The sequence below is a fragment of the Pelodiscus sinensis genome, chromosome 3 (assembly GCF_052426305.1).
Source record: "Pelodiscus sinensis isolate ZL-2025 chromosome 3, ASM5242630v1, whole genome shotgun sequence".
NCBI classification, from domain to species: domain Eukaryota; kingdom Metazoa; phylum Chordata; order Testudines; family Trionychidae; genus Pelodiscus; species Pelodiscus sinensis.
This window is the reverse complement of record NC_143054.1, coordinates 126923756-126945757: the sequence shown is the minus strand read 5'-3', so window position 1 is coordinate 126945757 and position 22002 is coordinate 126923756. Positions and strand designations below refer to the sequence as shown.

General features: G+C 40.9%; 1 protein-coding gene across 9 annotated transcripts in view; it reads left to right on the top strand.

Moving 5' to 3' along the window:
• SIPA1L2 (signal induced proliferation associated 1 like 2) overlaps window positions 1-22002 on the top strand; it is a 252931-nt gene that overhangs the window by 71342 nt on the left and 159587 nt on the right. The window lies entirely within an intron of this gene.

Genomic DNA, 22002 nt, shown 5'->3' with positions numbered 1-22002 from the left:
AAATCCTCACAACTGAAGATAACTTAATGGTAAGCAGGGAAGGTGTGAACTCCAAAGGACACAAGGGAATCATCTCAACTTTCCATTCTAGTTGGTGGAAGAGATTTGAGAGAGAGCCCCCCGCTCCCTACTCGGTCAGTGTGTCACTGATGGTAACCTTTAAGGGTAGAACCATATTTTAAAGAATCAAAAACTCTGCTCTTCAGAATTCATTCCACAAGGCCAGATCCTGAAAGGTTCATGCCAATGGCAGTTAATTTCCAGCTAACAAATTGGAGAGCCACTATTTTCATTTGCCTGCCAAAACAATCTTGTATGGCCCAGTGCTTCCTTTGTTGGAAGCTAACTGTTGAATTTGTGCTGATGCTGATGATAGAGCACAAACAAGAAAATACTACTTTGCTAAGTGTAAAGGAAAAAAGTGGAAGATGCTTCATTTTCAAGCTTCAAAGAGGGTATTACAAATACAAAGATATTACAAATGGAGATGAAATGATGTGTGATGTAGCTAGGGTTGCCAGATAGTTTCAACAAAAATACCGGACACACTTGACGTTACATCACAATCTACATTACATCTTATTTAGAAAATACCAGACGTTTATATTTTCTCATTTATATTTTCTCAACTTGTTTCCCAAACAGAAAGCTCAAATACTGGCCTGTCCGGTTAAAAACTGGATACATGGCAACCCAAAATATATCCACATCTACATCTACCTTTGTGTCATTTGCATTTCTTCAATTTTGCCAAACTGGAACTTTCTCCTATTTATTTTAATCTCTTTAATATTGTTCCTCTTTGTTTTTCTTATGATGTTAGGGTTGCCAAATTTCGGGCTATAAAATCTGAACACACTCTCCTCACCCCTTCTCTGAGGCCCTGTTTCCACTCTCTTCATCCCCTGCCTTCCTCTATTGCCTGCTCTTTTTCAGCAAGTTGGAATGTGGGATGGGGTGTGGGAAGGATTAAGAGTTTTGACTGGGGCTATAGGATGGGGCTGGAGATAAGTTATGGGGTGCAAGAAGAGATTCAGGGTGCAGGAGGAGGCTGAGGGCTGGGCAGGGGCGGACTGGCAATCAAAATAGGTCTGGGAAATGGGTTGAGAATGGCCCTCCCCATTACGTCACCCTTGCGTGCTCCTCCCCTTTTCCCTGTGTCCAGGGCCAGCTCTAGGTTTTTTGCCACCCTAAGCAAAAAATCCCCCCCCTTTTTTTTGTCAGGGGAGGGTGCACGTGCAAATGCAGCTTGTGCGGCTTGCTGTGGGGGTGGGATGCACGCTCCAGGGGGAGCCCAAACCCTGGGGCATTTCCCTCTCCCCCCCTTTTGTCCCCAGTGCCCTTACCCTCTCCTCTCCCAGCATCATCCTATCCCCCCTCCCACTGACATCTCCCCTCCTGCCCTTTTCCTCATTGTCTCCACTTGGCCCCCTGGCATTTGTCTCTCCTGCACCCTGTCGCTTGGTCCCTTCCCCTTTCTTCTTCTGCACTGCCCCCTCCCCTCAGCACAAGCCCCTTCCTCTCCCACCCCTTCCTTCTATTTCCCCCCCCTACCCCTCACCTACCTGGCTTCTGCCTTCCAGTTTGTGGGGCTGGAGTCTGCGATCGGGCCCCAGCTGCTTCCGGGGCTCCAGACCAGACCACATGCCAGACCTGGAGCTGGGCTGCGTGGTACAATGCTGGGCCGGGTGGTTTTAAAAGTCCCGGGCTGTGACGTCACGCCTGGGCATCTCCCCTCTCACCTGTTGTGTGGCATTTAAGCATGCCGCGCATGAGCTCCCTCTGCCCCACAGTGCTCCTTACATGGCCGGCGCACAATGCCAGGGAATTTAAATTACGGGGCTGCGGCGCCCCATCACAAATCCTCTTCCTCCTCCCCCAGCGGCCAGCTGGCCCTTAGGAGGACGGCCCACCGAGAAATTCCCGGTATCCTGCTGAACCAGTCCGCCCCTGGGGCTGGGGCAGGAAGTTGGACTCTGGGCAGAGGGTGAGGGATCTGCAGTGTTGCCAGAAATTAGTTCAGGGTTTGAGGGGCCTCTAGACTGGGGCAGCATGTTGAGGGGTGTGTGTGTGTGTGTGCGCGCGCGCGCGCAGGAGGCGGTGTGAGGGCTTAGCTGTGGATGAGGATTCTGGGATGATACTAGGGATGAGGGATATGGTGTGCAGGAAGGAGGGAATGTTAGTTTTGGCGTTTGGACTTGAGGTTGGGGTCAATGAGTTGAGTGCCAAAAGAGGTACAGGCTGGGACAGGAAGTTGGGCTCTGGGAGGGAGGTGAGGGTTCCAAGATGAGGCCAGAAATGAGGAGTTCAGGGTGTGGAAGGAGACTCTGGACTGGGCAGCAGGTTGGAAGGTGTGTGGGAGATGAGAGCTCTGAGCTGGAAGTGCAGGCTCTAGTGCGGGGCCAGAAATGAGATGTTCAGAGTGTGGTAGGAAGATCTTGGCTGGGGCAGAGAATACGAGTGAGGAAGTTTGGATGTGTGAGGGGGCTTTAAGCTGGGGCAGGGACTTGGGAGGGGGGTTGGAGTACAAGCTGAAGGTGGTGCTTACATCAGGTGGCTCCTGAAAAATGGCCAGTATTTCTCTCTGGCTCCTGAGCAGAGGGGCAATCAGGGGGCTTTGCAAGCTGCCCCTGTCCATAGGCACCCAGCTAATTGAAGCTGCAGAACTGGTGCTTGGGGCAAGGGCTATGTAGAGAACCCCTTGCGTACCCTGTGCTATCTAAGAGCTAGAGTGGCTTGCCAGCTGCTTACAGAAGTTGTGCAGTGATAGCTGCTGCACCAAACCAGAGTTTTAGTGGCTGCTGCCAGGGTACCTTTTTGACCAGGTGTTCTGGTCGAAAACTGGATGCCCAGCAACTCTATATCCTTTATTTTTATACTTCAGGGCTTAACATTTATATCACAAGCAGTTGTTTCTAACTACTGTGTTCTTAATGCTGAACAATTATGATTGAAATTTTGATGGGTGTGGTTAAAAAGACTAAATGGGATCATTTGATTTTGTAACTACAGGCAGGTAAAACTTAGTGCTTGTTGAAATTTGCAATTTGGCAGATTGCCTTGATTAAAGTTTGTAAATGTATGAGTGAAATAGTATTATGAGGCATGATTGCTAAATCTTATTATGCTGAAGAATGACTTCATTCCTAGTGTGCTGGCTAAGTGAAAAATCAGATTATGATTTTGGTGACTTTGCAGATCTTCAGCTGGGATAAGTGACTGCTCTTTGGAGAAGAACTGACATGACCAAAAATTGAAAGTTGCTCCAGTATGCTGAAAAATTGAGCTCTTTGTAAGAGCTGATTCCCTTAGCAAAATCTTAGGTAACTAAGGTTGCCAAAAAATTGAGGCAGGTTGATATTGGCTATGAAAGGAATTAAAGGTGATGCAGTCACTTTGTTTTTGTGGCTTCTAATTGTGTAAACACCTTGATCTGGTCCAAATCCAGTGCAATGGGTTGTTTTATAACTCAAACGCACAGCTCTAGTTAAGTAGTACTTCATGCTGGCTGAACACAGCATCTGATTACCATCTGGTGATCAAATGCTCCCTGCAGCACAATAGAAAAATGACTGCTTCATTAAAGAGTGTTCTCCCACGTGCCTTTCTCTCCTGAATAAGCACTTCTTTGGAAAATATTTCCTCATGGGAATATATGGGAAAACTTTTCACATCAATAGAAATTTAGACCTCTTGGCTAAATTCTTCTCCATTGTAATGCCATTGACTTCCCTCTAGTATACACTGGGGATCCATTTTTGTCATCTAACATTCTCTTAAAAAAAAAAAATCTATGCTGCTTAGAATGATTCACTGAAATAACACTAACAATCATAGAAAAGTTACAGATGGTAATAATAATCCTGTTTCTGACCTTGGAATACCAAATAATGGAATATATGCATTTTGTGTATTTGTATAAATCTTGAGCATACAATGCTGATACGTATTACATTAGTTAAACTTCCTACATTTTGTTTATATCACTTTCTTGGTTTAGCAAAACATTTTCTGTAGACTGTTTTAAAAACAAAATGTCTACTATACATAGAATTAGGAAATTAACATATTCTGTTCCTCGAATGTGTATATATCCAGGAATAAAATTAACTATGACATACCACATTATCAGGTACTGGTAAATTTTATCTTGATGAATTTGGAGTAGTATAGTACTCTCAAATGGTTTTATGCAGGTTCTTAAAAAAAAAAAAAAGACAATGAAATCTCTTGTATTTTACAGACCATTTGGGATTTCCACATCTTGTAGAGGAAGAGATAATGGGGACAGAGAAGTATAGTTCTGGGAGTACAGTATTCCCTGAGTGCTGTAGAATAGAGAAGAGGAGAACTTTCCTTTGCTTTTAGTAGAAGAGGCAACACTGTGCCTTTAATTGATTCTTAAGTCATTTCGACTACCAGAAAGAGGCAGGGGAGAAGTCTCAGCTTTTCAATAATATAATGTTTACCTTTTAATTGACAGTGGATGACTGAATAGCCCAAGAGCAGTCTAAGGCCAAAAATATATTACGTTTGTAAAAAAAATAAATGATAAATGGTATAAAACATATGTAGATTTCAGACAAAATGTTAGTTCAGATTAATCTATCTCTATTTTAGGAGTGAGAAAACAATTCTGCGTTGTATCAGTCTCTGAGGGTGTTCCCATCGTCTACTTTGTATTGAAGTAAGATTCCAGTGTTTGCATATTTTCCCTCTTTTTCACTCCTGGCAGTCATTGAAATAAGCTCTGAGCCCCTTCCATACTCCCTCTCCTCCTCTTCTAAATGAACACTTCTATTTTGTATTAAGAGGACAGTGTAGCTATGCCATTTCAGGTACTGTTATTTGAATCATTCTGACAATTTCTGTAGCATTACAAAAGTCGCAGAGAGGTAGCTGTGTTAGTCTGTAAGGGTACATGTACACTGCAGCATTATTTTGGAATAATTTGTTATTCCAAAATAACAAAGAGCATGTCTACACTGCAAGCTATTATTTCAAAATAATGGTGAGCTAGAGAACTTCACTCTTCCTGTAACCCTCATTTTATGAGGAGTAAGGGAAGTCAAGGGAAGAGTGTTCTTCCTTCGACTTCCTGCTGTGTAGAGAGCACCAAAAGCTGAATTAAACTATTTCAACTTCAGCTATGTCAATTGTATAGCTGAAGTTGCGTAATTTGACTTTAGCCCTGCTGTGTAGATGTACCCTAACTGGCAAAACCAGTTTTTTAAAGTTTTTATTTCATTAATATTTTGGCCAGTTTTGAAAGAGTATTGTGGTCAAGATAAAGCAGTATGCATTATTCAGGAATTGTGTTTAAATAGAATGTTTTCAACTTTGGACTCATATAGCCTAGGTGTACATTGTTCATGCTTGATTCTGTTACTAAATAAAAGGTCTAAGAGAAACTTTTTCCAACAAGTTAGTTTCTCTGAGGTAATCTCCTGATATGTGAATAGATACTAAAGGACCCAAAGTAATGAAGTACGAAAGTTGCACAATATTCATTTTCCTAAATGACTAGAAAGGAGGCTACATTTACATCAAGAGCACCTTAGGGTTTTTTTCAGTAGATGCAGGGTTCTGTTTTTATAGTGGGATCCTAATCCCATGACTAGTACTTGTTTACACTACCATGATTCAAATAATGAAGAACAGAAAAAAAGGTACACAACAGAGTGGATTTTTTGTTTGTAATTCACGGGAGGGAAAAAAATCAGTGAAATATCTGAGAATTACTTCATACAACTGAGGATAGGACTGAAGACTGGCACGCACAATAAATTGTTCTTGGAGGTTGCTTCTATTTGGTGCTGAAATAGTGTGTGGTGAGTTGGGGGGGATAAATTAGAAAAGAAAGTTGTGCTATTGAGAAGGACAGACTTTTCTTCGTTTACAGTTTCCCCCCAAAACATAGGATAGAAAATTGAACATATAATATGGGGTGAATTGGGGATTTAAATGAGTAGAGGTGAACTGAAAATGATTCAGGAAAAGACACCACACAAGAAAGAAATTTGAAAGCATTAGAGACAGAAATGGAACAAAAGCTAGGCACAATTTTCAGTTTTTATAAAGAGTATATAGAAACTTGACTTGACAATATGTTATAACACAGTTGTCTTACTTTTATTTAATTCTTCAAACTAGAGGGGCCTTTAAGAGTGGTGGCTCAGGTATCTTTCATTCTGACTAGCTTAGTCTTCAGGCAAGTAGGTAGGTAGGTACCTTTTGCTCCTTAGTTTAAATGAGAAGTTTCATGAGGTTGGGTAACTTGTCATGATGAGAATGTATGGAGTAACTGTCCAAGTGCTAGAGTGTAATATGTCTCATCAACTGTGCTGCTTTCCTAGAGCTTTTACATTTCCTACAGAAATGTCTAAGCATTTGTCCTCCAATAAATGTTAGTCCTAAAATATTGATGATATGATACAGATGACCTTTTGTTATAGTTGGTCTTTTCTTGGGTAGCTTGTCGCATCCAGTTCCTATCTTAAAAAATGCAGACAGTTGAAAATAATCTCTTGGAAGCTGACCTGGACTGGTTATTAGCTCAGTATGCTCTGTGTCCTATCTGTTTGCAAAGGGGAGAGAAGGAAAGGTGTCTGGTTTCAAAAATAGCAGTCCCACAAGTACTTCAGCTACTCTTGTTAAGAATCATCCAAGTCAATGAGGTAAGCGTTGTTTCCCTGTGAACGGGTGCTTAATAGTTGATACCGTCTCATTTTCTTCTATAGCTGATGGATTTAAGTTTTTCTTTCCTGTTTGTAATTTAGACTAGTAACCTGACCCAGAGTTCTTATCTAGTGATTTTTTTTTCTCTTCAGAATTAACTGCAAACTCCGAGATCTTTTTTTTTTTTTTTTTTTTTTTTTTTTTTTTTTAAAGGATGCCAGATCTCTTCATGCCAATTTATAATCTTAAACTGTTTTGTGTTCACAGCTCTTTCAGAACATGTCAGATAGTGGAGGAAAAGGTGATGTGGAAGCAGAGGAATCATTTTTTGAAATCTTCCACTTCCTATTCTCTCTATTTAATCTCCTCTGCCTTTCTTAAAGCAAGCAAGACTAACTACTTTGGGCAGTTTGAATTGAGGGGGGTGGATGGAAAGAGGCATATCAACAGAAGCTGGGGATCAAAGATCAGAGCTGCCTGAATAATCCTTACTAGACTATAAATTCAATTTGTAAATATTTTTGCCAGATATTTTTGCTAGGAGATATGGGCTGGTGGTATCTTTTTTTGCCATTTCTTATTAAATATGTCATCTAAATAGTAAGCTTATTAGAGGTTAGGAGGATTTAGCTTTCTCTTTATGAAGTCCTGACCCTTGTCAATGCCCTCTTGAAGGCCCTAGAAAAAGGATCTACGTTCTCATTGTTCGGGATTGATGCCAATTAAATTTGGTTGACATTTGAACTATCTACTTCTACATTTGGCTTAACTTTATTTAATATTTTCAAAGTATAGTTCTAAGAAACTTCGTTTTCTGACTGCTATCTCTATTGAACTTTTCTGCAGCATATCATGCTGAAAAATTACATATAAGGGAGTTAAATCTTCAAATCACTTGTATTCGACCCTGCAATAGTCTTTGGGAAGGGTAGATTTTCTTTGCAAATGCTTTTTGCTTATGTTAGGATTTAACTTATTAAAGTGGATTCCTATAGCCCCTGCAGTTTGTTCCTTTTCAGTACTTTTTATTTGGAATTTCTGTGGTCATAGTGGGCTGTATGTTTGTTTCAAAACAATTGATATTCCATGAAGCAGATAAACTGATGTCATGGTCTAGCTCTTTCGCCTTACATATGCTAATTATTAGATTACATTTGGCAGTTGGTAGCTTTGTTGGAGGAGAAGGAAGAGTGTGGATTATGTAACAGCTGTATTCATTTCAGCTAACTCAGTTTTATGGGCAGCCAGGATTTATGGTATTCTAGATTTAGCAGGGTAATCTCGTATCTCTTTTGGATTTATTGATACATTTGACCTGGGGACAGTGTTCTTCACACTACATGATAGAAATTATTTTAAGGGTGTCTTGATTTCTTTTAGGAACATGTTGGTATATGCAAACATTATACATTTTAGGTGATAAGAGGTATTGGCACTGATGGTGGAATTGGAATTGTTCTGTCAAATTCTTTTGCATTCTTCATGGGATTATTACAACTATGGTGAGTTGGTAGAGCTGAATCTTCATATCTTACCTGAACAAAGTGCTTCTATTTCTACTGCATCAAACTTTTTAATTTGTCAAGCTTTCATTTATATTTAATATACTGCTCATTGTAGGTTTCTTATGGTGGGAAAAACCTCTTGAAATGACCCTGTGCTGTAATTTTATTGAGAATATAAATGTTATGCTATGCTTTGGAAATTCAGATTATACTACAGAAACCAAATATTTTACTAAATGTTAACATAATTTGGGTCTTGAACTGTCTTGCTTTATTTTATTTTTTTGCATGTGCATATTACCAAGAAACAATTATTTCATGTCTAGAGTATTTTACAAAGAATATTAATATGCACATCACAAGTAGCAGTGCTACACTAATTTAAAATGAACTCATTGTTTGAAAATGTCCATTTGTCAATATGATAAAGTAGTCCTTACATACACTACACCAAAATACACTCATGCTATGTGGAGGAACAATATTACAGTTACCAATACAGCAGTATTGAGTGTATGAAGTGCTCTATGTGTAAGTTACTTTAGTTTATAAAGTAACTCTTAATCTTCCTTTTGGCTAAGGAGGGTGAGCTTTAAATAGGAGCTGTAATACGAGAATGAACAAAGGTACCTATTTTTAGGAAGACTGCAGAAATATTTCTCATAAGTAAAATTCCATCAAATGTGCTAGAGAAAGAGATAGCGGTTTGCACAAGGCCACATAGGATTTAGATTTCCCTGTTTGTGCAGATTGTGGCATTTTAAACTGCTAGAGAAAGGAGAGTTTGATCACATGGATATACCCTATTTCCTTAGATCTTCTTGTTTCTCATTTCTCTGGGGGGCTCAAACCAAGCTAGATGAACCTCTGTCAGTGCACTCCTGACTGGTTAATTTGAAATTATTTCATGTTTGGACTTATCCCTTGGGTGATGAACCAAGTATTAGTGACACTTAATTGAACTGATGGCCTTTTTATTCTTATTGCCAGGTAAGTTCCAACCCCTGATTGTGTGCCACAAACTTTAATGGCTTTTATTCTCTTCAAGACTTGTGCTGATGAACTCTCAGTTCATTCCACTTTAATGGGCTTGTCGCATAATACAATGCTGTTGTCCCCTAGGACAGAAACATTAAGCCTTTTCGCCTTCCCTGTTTCACAGTAGTCTTCTAATCTTAGACATGATGAATAACAATACAGAACCCTACCATCACTCACAGATAATCATACCTTGTCACATTTGTTGTGGAGGATGTACAGACACAATGGTCTGTGATGGTGTGAAGGGTAGTGGTGATTAAGAGGGTGAGGCATTAACTTGGAATAAGTGTTAACAGTATTATATACTTCACTTAGCTGCCTAATCCCGTGCACAATTTATTTATCTATTACAGATCATTTGATGGTTCTGGGCTCAAAATAGATCTAATATTTTTATTTGATTATTTTGAGTGCCTTTATTACCCTAGCAGTGTCAGAATTCTCTAGAAGGTTGATAATGTGTCAGTATAACAATGTTGCCTCCTTCTTTGACCTTCACTCAGATTATTATCTTCTCAGTACTCTGCTTTCCTAATGTAGTTTTATTTTCTCTCTAAGCATACTTTCCAGCAACCCCCTAGATATTTTACATGTGCTGCTCCACAAAGCTTAACTGTACTCTTTAAAAGTTATTGGCCAGTTTACATAAATAAAGCTTACTGTGAAGCATGTACATCTTAGATGAACACTATGAAAATAGCTGCAAATATTATAATATTACCAGGATTCATGACATGGTGGGAAGCTTTTCTAATATCTCACAGTTCAAAGCTCTGTGATCATCCTCCTGTGAGAAGAATGTCCCTGAGTGGAGAAAAGTGAAAGAGGGCAGAGAATGTGTGGGTGTGGGTATGTGTGTAAAATGTTCTTGTGCATGCGTACATGCCCACACTTCAGTTGTTAATCTTTGTATGTAGATATGGATGTCTGCCTTTTGTAACTTAACCATAACATGAAATCTGTTCATTAACAGAGTGAAATAATATTTATTTCTGACACTTGTTTATGGTAAACAATTAACCACATATGTGATCACTTGTGTAGAGGGCATACTTTGAAGTAGATCTGGTTAGAAAAATTTGAGTGAAATATGTTGAGATATTTCAAAGATGAATGTTTCCACAAAACTTTCATTGATAAAGTTTGAGACCTGAAGCAAGGTCTACAGTGGAGTTTGATGCTCGGAGATCAATCCACCTGTAATCAATTTAGCAGGTCTAGTGAAGACCTGTCAAATTGCCTGCAGATCACTCTCCAGTAAGTCTGGTTATTCTACCCCCAGACAAGAGTAGTTGATGAGAGAAACTCTCCTGTCGATCTGCTGTGCTGTAGATCCTGCAGTAACTCAACCTAAGGTATGTCGACTTCAGCTACACTATGCACTTAGTTGGAGTTGTGTACTTTAGGTCGACTTTTCTGTGATAGTATAGATATGCTCTTTAACATTGCAGTTAGGGCACTAGGATGTGACAAGTCCCAAATTCAAGTGCCTATGGGTGTGTCTACACTACCACCCTAGTTCGAACTAGGCTGGTTAATGTAGGCATACGAACTTGCAAATGAAGCCCAGGATTTGAATTTCCCGGGCTTCATTTGCATGTTGCCGGGCACCGCCATTTTTAAATGTCCGCTAGTGCGGACTCCGTGCCCGCGGCTACACACTGCACAGAGTCCGCACTAGCGGACATTTAAAAATGGCGGCGCCCGGCAACATGCAAATGAAGCCCGGGAAATTCAAATCCCGGGCTTCATTTGCAAGTTCGTAGGACTACATTAACCGGTCTAGTTCGAACTAGGGTGGTAGTGTAGACATACCCTACTGTACCTAATGTGGAATGATTTTTGGATAACTCTACTTTGAGCTAGGTTCAAATCCCTGTTCTACCGGCATCTTCCACAACATCCCAGGCCAGTACTCTGAGGCCTCACATGCACTCAGACTAATTCTTTTTGTGACTGTTTTTGTGAAAACATTTTCGTTCAATATTGAACAAAAATAAATTGCAAAATTGTTGCCAAATTGCTGTCTTCCAGTCACATTCTCTCTGTTGGTATTCATATCTTGCATTATCCACACTCTTGTATTATCTCCTTGGTTATCTTATCCATTGCAGGTTATATTTTAGCCTCTCTCTTTCTCTAAACTCACATCCTAGATGTCACAACATAGTTAATTGTAACATGGCCAAAATTAACAAGGAGTCCTGTGGCACCTTATTGACTAACCTGTATTAGAACATAAGCTTTCATGGGCAAAGACCCACTTCATCTTGACCACGAAAGCTTATGCTCCAGTACATCTGTTAGTCAATAATGTGCCACAGGCCTCCTTGTCGCTTTTGCAGATCCAGACTAACATGGCTACCCCTCTGATACATGTCCGAAGTTAGATTCTCTGTTTTCTTTCAAAACTGCATTGACTGCATTCTGTTCTTGCCAAAACACTCTCCTCCCTGAAACGGAGGCAGATAGTCTGAGGGTCATCTTTATTTGACCCTCCCTCCTATTATACATTATGTTAGGGCAACTAATATTTTTGTTAAGCTCCTCACAACTGCCTGTCTTTAGTTGCTGGGACGTCCCTTGTATAACTGTTTCCCATTTCTACTCCTTTAAGACCATTTAAAATACAGATAGCATTTTTCCAAGCTTGACTCCTAACAACCCACCTCCTAGTTTGAATGCCTCCCTTGGGTCTGTTTCTTACTTCATAACATTTTAAGCTTCTCTTCATCACTTTTAAAGTTCTTCACAGCTTCCTTGTTTTTGTTCTTTTTTTTCATATGAATCTTCTAATTATGCCAGCCTTGAACACTAATTTTTCCACAAAACCTCTCCATTTTGCCCTTTATGCATGGACTGTCATTATCCTCAGCTTCAGTTCTGAGCTGAGCTTCTAGTCTCAAGATCCACTTCTCCTGTAATATGTGAAAGGAAAGAATCTAGGCGAGATAGAGGAACAGCTTTATTTAATTCTTTGTATTGATTTAGCACTGTCAAAATATTCAATAACTAAACCATATGAACTTCTATTCATTGTCTCTTTTTCCTCTATCCTTTTCTTTGTCAGAAGTGTTGTCTTATCAAATTAGGCTGGACTTAATCTACTTGTGTATGTGTGCTTTATGTGATGGGAACCTTTGGATGATGTCACAACACAGAAATAGAAAGCACAGACTTGGAATTCACACTGCTTATTCAGAAATTGCGTATCTGGCAAGTGTGGGGCTGTCTGTCAGTTTAGGTTTCTATTAATAGAAAATACAACTTGGTGATAACACTCTGCTCCCTGTTGTAGATTTGTCTTCTGACTCTGTCTTTTGCCATCCTGTTTCAGGACAGGAAGACAATGACTGCCTTGTACTCCCTTTCTTTTCTGCACTGTTATAATTCTTCAGTTTTGCACAAAACTGATTTTCTCAAACTGTGATGTTAGTGTGTGCTGTTTCCTAGTTACTTCAGAGCTGTCTCTAGGGCTTTCATAGAGTTCAGTGGAAATAATATCTTTTTTTGTTGCTGTTGGGCCAAAGCACTGTGTTACTATTTTTGTGGTATGTAGTTCTGTTCCATGCATATTGACTTGTATTATTATGCTGGCTCAGTTTGACGCACATGAGCAAACGCTGATAAATTATGAGTGTTGGAACTATTGATCACACACCAATGGATCATGTAAAATTTAATTATATGAAAATAATAATCTATGTCCATTTTTTTCCAGGCCAGATGGAAGATCATAAATATTGGCAGTAACATTTGTTTAAAAATCCTTGCTTTATTGAAGTAGAATGAAGAAATGTGATTGATCATTTTTCAAGTGTCATTTGTTCAACTCAATGTGTTCTGTTTGAAAGCTAAATGTAAAAAGAACTGTGTAATTGTGTCAGTCAAAAGAAAATAGCAGACAGCAATTGTTTCTCTGCAGGTCACTTTTAACTTAATCTGGAACTTTTCTTGTCTAATTAGAAAGGCGATTCCAATAATCTCTTGGCATTGTTGTCAACCTTAAGCCACCTATTTAACTGATGCTTAACTAAACTCCTCCTCACACAGATGGGAAGTGGATGAGACTTCGGTTCACCCCCTAATAAGTCAGCAAATGCAGCTGAGGCAATGTGGCAACAGTAATTGTTGCTGGAAGGGGCTAGAATAGGAAACTACTGTCCTCTTAGAGCAGGCATGTCCAAAGTCCGGCCCGCAGGCCAATTGCGGCCCTTGTTCCGGTTTAATACGGACCCACAGGTAATTTGGCAATATCTATCTTTTATGGCCCCCAACGAATCCATATGTATTGAGATGAATACATTATAAAATCTCAGTTAATGTCAGTTGGTCTAAATCAGTTATAAATATATTTGGACACAACATGTATACTTGGTGTTATGTTCCTGTTCATGTTTTTTGAACTTAAAAGTTGACAGACAACCTTTATTACCAATAATATGTAATGTACTTTACAATGTTCCTGACATATATTTCAGCTTCCTGGATTTTTTTTTCATCTGGCCTTCAGATATGAAAGGCAGAGTGATTTAACACCTGTTTAGATTTGTCATCCATGTGACGAAATGAAAAGTATGCCGTTTGCAATAAACTTTGCATAAAATAGTTCATTTGCATTTAATTTGAATGGTTCAAAGAATGTCAGGCAAAATGGTCGGCCCTCACGCATATTCACTTCATCAAATCTGGCCCTCTTTGAAAAAAGTTTGGACACCCCTGTCTTAGAGCAAAAGGGGAGCAGGGTTGAACTGTTCCTTCTTCTTTTTAATTCCCGAGACCAGTGTGCTGCCCCTTAAATGAAATTAATGGTAAAAATCATAATCTAGTGCTTGGTTAGCTTTTCATTTGTGTGTTTCCTGCAACAGGAGAAAAATATTAATCTGAAATATGATTGTTAGATCAGCGGAGTTGGTAAGCTTCAGAGGGGTAGCCCAGTTAGTTTGTAACAGGAAAAACTTAAAAAACAACAAATAGTCTAGTAGCACCATAAAGAGGCTGATAAGAACCATTAGCACCTCCATTGTTTGGTTAGTAGATTAAGTAATAGGATGTGGAAAGTAGTGTGGGAGCCAGCCGATGTCTTTGTTCATACCATTTGCATAATAATTAAACTTGTGAATGAAGTTAAGTTCCAATCCTTCCCTGTGTATCTGGCTTGTGGAATTTGTCTGAAACAGAACAGTGACTTGGAGATACATTGAGTGTCCAAGTGGATTAAAGTGTTCCCCAACAGGTTTTTGTGTGTTGCCTTTTCGGATATCTGATTTGTGTCCCTTAATTCTTTCCCGTAGAGACTATCCAGTTTGGCCAATATACATGGCAGTGGGGCATTGTTGGTAACGGGAGGTTTGTTACCTGAGGGTTGTTACTATTTTCTGCAAAGGAGACTAATAGTTTTTTAATCTGGCTTGTTACTCCTTGTTAAATCCTGGCAGATATAGCCACATTTCCCTTTGATCAGTGGAGGAGTCAATACAAACAATAGTTTGCTATGTATTGCTCCAAGCCATTTTCAAATGCTTTAGTTAGGGAAAGAGAATTCCAGTTAGAGCACTGTTTCTTTATAAACTCAATTTTCCAGTAAGATATGCCTAAGCAGTACAGGCTCTACATTACTTTTTGAAGATGAGTTCTTGAATTCATAAACTACTTTGATCACAAATACTTAATTTATTCCCTTGACATCGGTTTTATCATTTTGCCCCAGACATACATTACACTTGCTCAACTTACATCAGGGCTTTGATATGTCAGCTTTTCACAAAATAATATCTGAATGTCTGAAATCCATCAGTTCAACCAGTTTTGCTATCCTAATAATTGTTTTAGAAATCCAGAAATGCTTAAAAGCTAAGGCTAAATATCTCCATTTAATTTCTACTCCAAAGTAAGGGCTTAAAAGTTTTGCGCATTCCACTTTGGTAATTCTACATAACAAATAGTGAAATACTGCCACAAAGTCATTCATTACATACTGCATATCCGCTAACAAATACCCCTAGTTTCTCCAGATGGTAACTTTTGAAGTTACCAAATCCGTATCAGTGATTTTTGTCAGATACAGGATTCAAAACAGTGGTCGTATTATGTTTTCCCCTCTTTTCCTACTGCATGGTATCCTTTTGGAATAGTAGTCATGCAAAAAGCTGCAGTGACTTCTGTGAAGTAATAGAGAGGGGGTGTGGCTTTCACAGTGTTCTCCATAAGGGTCTGGCAACTCTGGAACTTCCTACTGGCTCTAGTTTAGATTAACCAAGATTTGTCCACTTGCAAAACATGATGCTGGGCCTGCTTGTTACACCAGGCTTTTGAAGAGAGGTAGAAGAATGGAGTTTGTGTCTATGTATGGCCCTTCTTTTTTAATTCTGAAAGATAAATACATAAAATTAGACATGCAAAACAGCATACTTCTTTTAATTCACACAACTTCCTCTCTGATACCTGGGAAGATGGCTAAAAGGAAATTAAGGTCAGAACCTCCTCTGTCAAATGTTTGTCATGTTGCTTAATGCGCTATTGGAAAGTGCTTGGGTGCCACAGTATAAGAATCTGCATAAAATAAAATGGATTGATGGGTGATATTGCAAGAGAATATTGAGGAAGAAAGGAAAGAACAGAGGGAGAGAAACTTAAAAGGGAAATGCAGAGAAATAGGGAATGGAAGTAAAGTGGGGACTTAGAGAAAAGGAGAACAGTGAAGTGGAAAGGTAGTTAGGACTGAAAATGAAGACTAAGGAAGAATCAAAGATAAGCATGCTGGATAAGAGGAAAGATCTCAAAGTAAAACTCAACTCAGATGTCAAAATATTAAATGGAAAAACTAGTTCATGCAAAAACAGATACTACAAAGATAACTAAGGGAACAAAGTATGTTACAGTTGGCCAAGCTTGTGAGGCCTTGCACTGGATTCTTGCTCTGGCTGTAATGTGATAACCATTTAATGCTATATTTGATTTGGTTCCAAAATTTTAGGAAATATTCTCGACATCAGTGGTCAAAACCTGAGTGACTTTTTGCAAAAAAACTAATGGAGGCCATATGGACCATACAAAGCCACAACATCTTACAGGCAGGCCCCGGGTTACATACAAGACAGGGACTGTAGGTTTGTTCTTAAGTTGAATTTGTATGCAAGTCGGAACTGGTGTCCAGATTCAGCCGCTGTTGAAACTGACCAGTGGCTGACTACAGGAAGCCCGAGGCAGAGCTGCTCTGCCCCAGGCTTCCTGCAATCAGCCGCTGATCAGTTTCAACAGCGGCTGAATGTGGACGCTTGGAACAGAGCAGCTGGGGCGCTGCCGGGTAGGTCCCCGCAGCGCTGCACCTCGGCGCTGCGGGGACCAACCCGGCAGCACCCCAGCTACTCTACCCCAGGCATCGGCTAGAAAAGCCTGATCTGCTCGGGGGGGGGGGGGGCGCACTAGGTGCGCCCCCCCCCAGCAGACCAGGGAGACGCGGAGTGGCTTTTCTCACCATGGAGGACGCGGGCGACGGGACCGCGGCACGTCTTCGCGATCCCGCCACCCACATCCTCCGCAGCGAGGAAAGCCTGGTCTGCTGGGGGGGGGGTGCACTGGCTGCACCCCCCCCAAGCAGACCAGGGAGACGCGGGCGGCACTTGCCGCCCGCATCCTCCACGTCTTTGCTCCGCGTCTCCCTGGTCTGCTGGGGGGGCCCCCCAGCAGACTAGGGAGACGCAGAGCGGCTTTTCTCGCCGCGGAGGACGCGGGCGGCGGGACCGCCGTGGCGGTCTGCTGGGGCGGGAGGGGTGAAGCTAGAGCGGGGTTCCCTCACCCCGTTCGTAAGTAGGGATCCGACTTAAGTCAGATCCACGTAACCCGGAGACTGCCTGTATTAGCCTGCTGGAGGACTTATCCACAACATTAAAAGGCTGTCTAAAGTCCTAGGCAAACTCCAGCAGATCTAAGTTCATCAGTTTGGTTTTGATCTTTGCCACTGATTGATTTTTTTTTTTTAAATTTCTGCTACTTAATTATGTTAAAATAAAATAAAATAAATATTTTTGTAAATTGAAATTCTAAAATCTTAACTAGAAGTTCAGTCTGCATATCTAGGAAAGGCATTTACTCTTTCGGGAGCCAAATTTGGTGTTCTAGGATATGACACACTGGCTTGAAAATATTTTTCAGAGGGTTAGCCGTGTTGGTCTGTAACTTTAAAAACAAGTAGTCCAGTGTCACCTTAGAGACTATACACTATAATATTTGTGTTCATCTCTAAGGTGCCATAGTACTCAACTTACAACTGTACTCAAGTTGTTGTTTTTTTAAATATTTGTTATAGATAGAAAATCGGTATTTTAATTCAATCTAAATTTCTAAAATGCCATTTGTAATAAAAGCATAAGACAAATGAATTAAGTATTAAGATGTTTTGTAATAGAGGTGGCCAAACCATGGCTCACAAGTCATTTTACCATTAGTGTGGCGCATTCTCCACCTAAGAGACTGGTGGGGTGGAGGGAGCTGGGGAGCTCTGCCTTGTCATGGGATGGTTTGATAGGAGCTTCTGTGTGGGGTCTCAGAGCTTCAGCTCTGTGGGGCATACCTGTTGGGGCTCAGGGCTTCAGTAGGAGCAGCACTGAAATCCCAAGCCCTGGCAGGTGAACCCCAGTTCTTGAACATCTTGACTTTTTCATGTGTGGCTTGGAAAATCAGTAAGTTTGGCCACCCCAGTACTTTCAAAATAATTAGTAAAAATTGTATGTGCGCTGGAAGTGGAAAACTGCAAGTTGTACCTCCAAAAACCGGCATTCTAGTCCGGCAACATCTGTCATTTGGCAGGACCACAGATGTTCCTGGATTAGCGAGCCTGGGAGCCTTAAGGGCAAGCTGGGGCAACAGAGTTGGCAGGCTGGCTGGGATCAGCGTGAGACCAGAGTCAAACCGTCTCAGCATCCTCCAGCAGCCCACAGCAGTGTGGGGTGGGCCAGAGTTCGCAGCAGCATGGATTGGCAACCCCTGGGAGCTTGGGGCTGAGGCAGCAGTGTGGGGCTGGAGTTTTCTCGCACCCCCAGAGGAGCAGAGCTGGGGCACCATGGCAACCCCTGGAAGCATGGAGAGGAATTAGTCTCACAGCAATGTGGGACTGAAGTTCTCTGGTAACTTCCTGGAGTGTGGGGCTGGTGCTGGAGCTCCTTGGCAGCCTGTTAGAGCAGTGGACCAGGGCTGGGGCCGGAGCTGGAGCCCTGTGGCAGCCCACTGAAGCGTGGGGCCCCATGGCTGCCCTGGGCGCATGGGGCAGGAGCCCTGCAGCAAGAGCAGGAGCCTGTGCTACTTAAGGAGCTTACAGCAGCTGGGAAAGAAGACCAGCCAGTTTGGGGGTGGGGGTAGAGTTGCCAGATGGTTGAAACAAAAATACCAACCCCCCCCCAAAAAAAATTCTGTTGAAGGGGGGATAAAAGGGAAGGGGGAGACCAAAGTTGTTGAACAAAAAAAAGGACTCCAAAATTTTTTTTAAATAAAACATCATGTCCCCTTTAAGAGTGAGTGCAGGGATAGGAACAGGGGAGCGGTTGAGCACTAAGACCCAGGGGAAGCACTGCTTCCCCTAGGTCTTTTGGCCAGCAGCCATTTTGTGCTGGCAGCCTTGGGGAACCAGGTAAGCATGGGGGCTGGGATCGGGGGGCTGGGGATGTCGGGGGTTGGGGAGCCTGGGTGCTGAGTGTTTGTAGGGTTGCCAGGTGCCCGTAATTTTTGCCTCCTGTCTGGGGAAAAATTCAGAGATCCAACCTGTGGTATATACATATGTCAACAAATAACATGTAGGGTTGTCAGGTGTCTGGTATTGACCAGTACAGTCGGGTATTTTTTGCCTCCTGTCCAGTAAAAAAAAAAATTCAGAAAATCCTGGGCACCTAAAATGTCAGGTATTTTCTGAGGGTTTGTTTTTTTCCCCCCTGCCAGGAGGCGAAAATACTGGACACCTGGCAATCCTAAGACACACTCAGCAACCGGGCCCAGCCCCTGGTCCCCCCCTGGACTCCCAAGACCTCCAGGACACCCTCCCACCCCTACGCTTACCTGGTTCCGCAGTGGCTTGTCTTGTGGCTGGAACAGAAACAAAATGGCCACCAGCAAAAAAGCCTCTTCTTAAAGGGGCCATGATTATTTATTTATTTGTTTGTTTAACTGCTGTTGAGGTCCTTTTTTTTTTTTCTTAACAACTTTAGTCTCCCCCCTTTTTTTTCTCAACAATTTTTTCCCCAGCATTTTTTTGGGGGTAGGGGTTTGGTATTTTTGGTTAAACCATCTGGCAACCCTAAATACATGCACAGCAAGGGTGGGCAATAATTTTTTATGGGGGCCCTCGCCAAGATTTTGGAAAATGGTCGAGGACTACACTCTTCAGTTATATTAATGGAGGTAAGGTGCAGAAGGAATCTTGGAGTAAGGGATTAGGATGCAGGAGGGAGTGTGGGGTATGGGAGGGAGTTTGGATGAAGGAGGTTGTTGTGACCTGGAGCACTGGTCTAGGGTGCAGGTGTTTGGCTAGGGGACTGGGGTCCAGAGATTTGGTATGTGACCTAGGGCAGGAGGGGCTTGGCAGATCAGATTGGGCCCCTGGACTGTATTTAGCCCAGCCCTGATGTACAGTATTCAAATACTGGTAATTAAACCTTCATTACACCCACACGTGTGGGCATAAGGCCTTTGTGCAACAGCTGTGCTTACATTTTTTGCAGGTTGAGTTTAAGCATCTGCTTTTGGGGGGATAACCTCAAACATACCCGACCAAATTTTGTCTCTTGTTTGTAGTACTGCAAGAAGCCAACATTACAGGAATATTAAGTAACAAGTTATTCATTCAGAGTGAAAATATTTCACAATTATGAATATCTCTTCAGTTCAAGTTTTTTATGAATACAAATATAAAATTGATCATATCAGAATTTATGTTCAAAGAACTTCTGTACATTTTGCTTTTAATGAGCTTTGTCTTGGGGGGGGGGGAAAGTGATCATCCTACAATTTTTATACTTTACATCAAATGGAAGTTTCAGTCGTCTTTGAGGGGTTGACTAACTTTATACTTCTATAATTGTACACTTATTCAGTTTTTCTTATTTCGTTTCCAGTCTAAAAATAAATTAAAATAAATGCATATTCATTAATGTTGATTCACATGTGTTGTCTACGTTAGAAATGTGCTAGAAGCCAACAGAAAGCAAATCTGCAGAAAATCCTTAAAGAGCTCATGGCATTTTTTAAAGTGAAACATGCTTTGCATTTTTTTAAATCGTCATGTGTCTTTTTATGAAGTTTCAGGGTGAGAGGAATTTGTCAACAATTAAGAAAAATTACATGATTTACATGACATATAATGTGCATGAAATGCAAGTGCCCAAATATTTAAATTGTCCTGGGTAAGGATTTTGTCCTTAGAGCTTCTCACACAGTATTGGCATTCTAATACTTTAGACCTAGTATAAACAGATGCAGCTCTGTTGGAGACAAGCTGCACCTGCTTATGCACCATTTAAATTTGGTTTATGGGAAACCACTTCTTTAAACTCTCTGCTAAATTTTATTTGTTTAATGATGTCTTAATTTTTGGAAATAGTCTGTGGATTTATTGATCAGGCATGTGATTATAGAGGGAAGAGAAGAAGGAAATGTCTTCCAATTGTACTGTCCTTTAAATTTGTTTTCCCTTAAATTTTTATAACAACTCAGTGAATTTGACTGTCTCTTTCTAAGCTGCATTTTTGATAAAAATGTTCTGTAATGCACATAGACCTCTCTAAAGGAAACTCTGCATTGGCACTAGGTAAAAACATTTAGGGCATGTCTAGACTGCACCCCTCTGTCGGAAGAGGGATGCAGATTAGGAAAGTCAACATTGCAAATGAATCAGATTTAAATATCCCGTGACTAATTTGCATTAAAATGGCCACCGTTTTTGCCGACTCAGCACTTTGTCAGCAAAAAGCAGCAGTCTAGAGGGGGATCTGTTGAGAAAGAGAGAGCCTTTTTCTCAACAGATCCTATAAACCTTCCTGCAGGAGGCATAAGGGATCTGTCGAAAAAGGCTTGCTTTCTCGACAGATCTCCCTCTAGACTGCCGCTTTTTGCTGACAAAGTGCTGAGTCGGCAAAAACGGTGGCCATTTTAATGCAAATTAGTCACGGGATATTTAAATCTGCTTCATTTGCAATGTTGACTTTCCTAATCTGCATCCCTCTTCCGACAGAGGGATGCAGTCTAGACATACCCTTATAGAAATGTACAGTCTATTTAAATGATGCAAGATTTGTTTTTGGAAGCCCAAAGATTTAAGTTCGATCAAGTCTTATCATCTGGTTCAGAGAGCGATTTCTTTCAAAGTACCCAAATTAAGTACAGAGCACATTATTATACTAGTGTATGAAGTGTTTGGCTCTGATAATCACACTTCTGTGTTTAAACACCTTTATAAAGTTCTGATTCCTAAGTAAATGTTTTAAAATTCTGTGTCTGCGTTGTCTTGGACTGGAGGTTATATTTACAGTAATAGAGTATATTGTCCCAAGGTGAGAACAAGTCAGCACTTACTTGATTAATATGACTGTTGTTGTTGCTTGATGTATACCAGTATTGGACAATACCATCTTTATTCATACTTCTTAGCAGTACTATTACATACCAATATGTATGTTACTCTGACAGGTGTTAATGGAAAATGATCAAAGCTTTTTTTCATGCTGACACCTTCCTGGTTTTGTTTTCATTTAAAAGCATATCATTTAGGGCCACTCTCTGCTGTTCTTCCCCA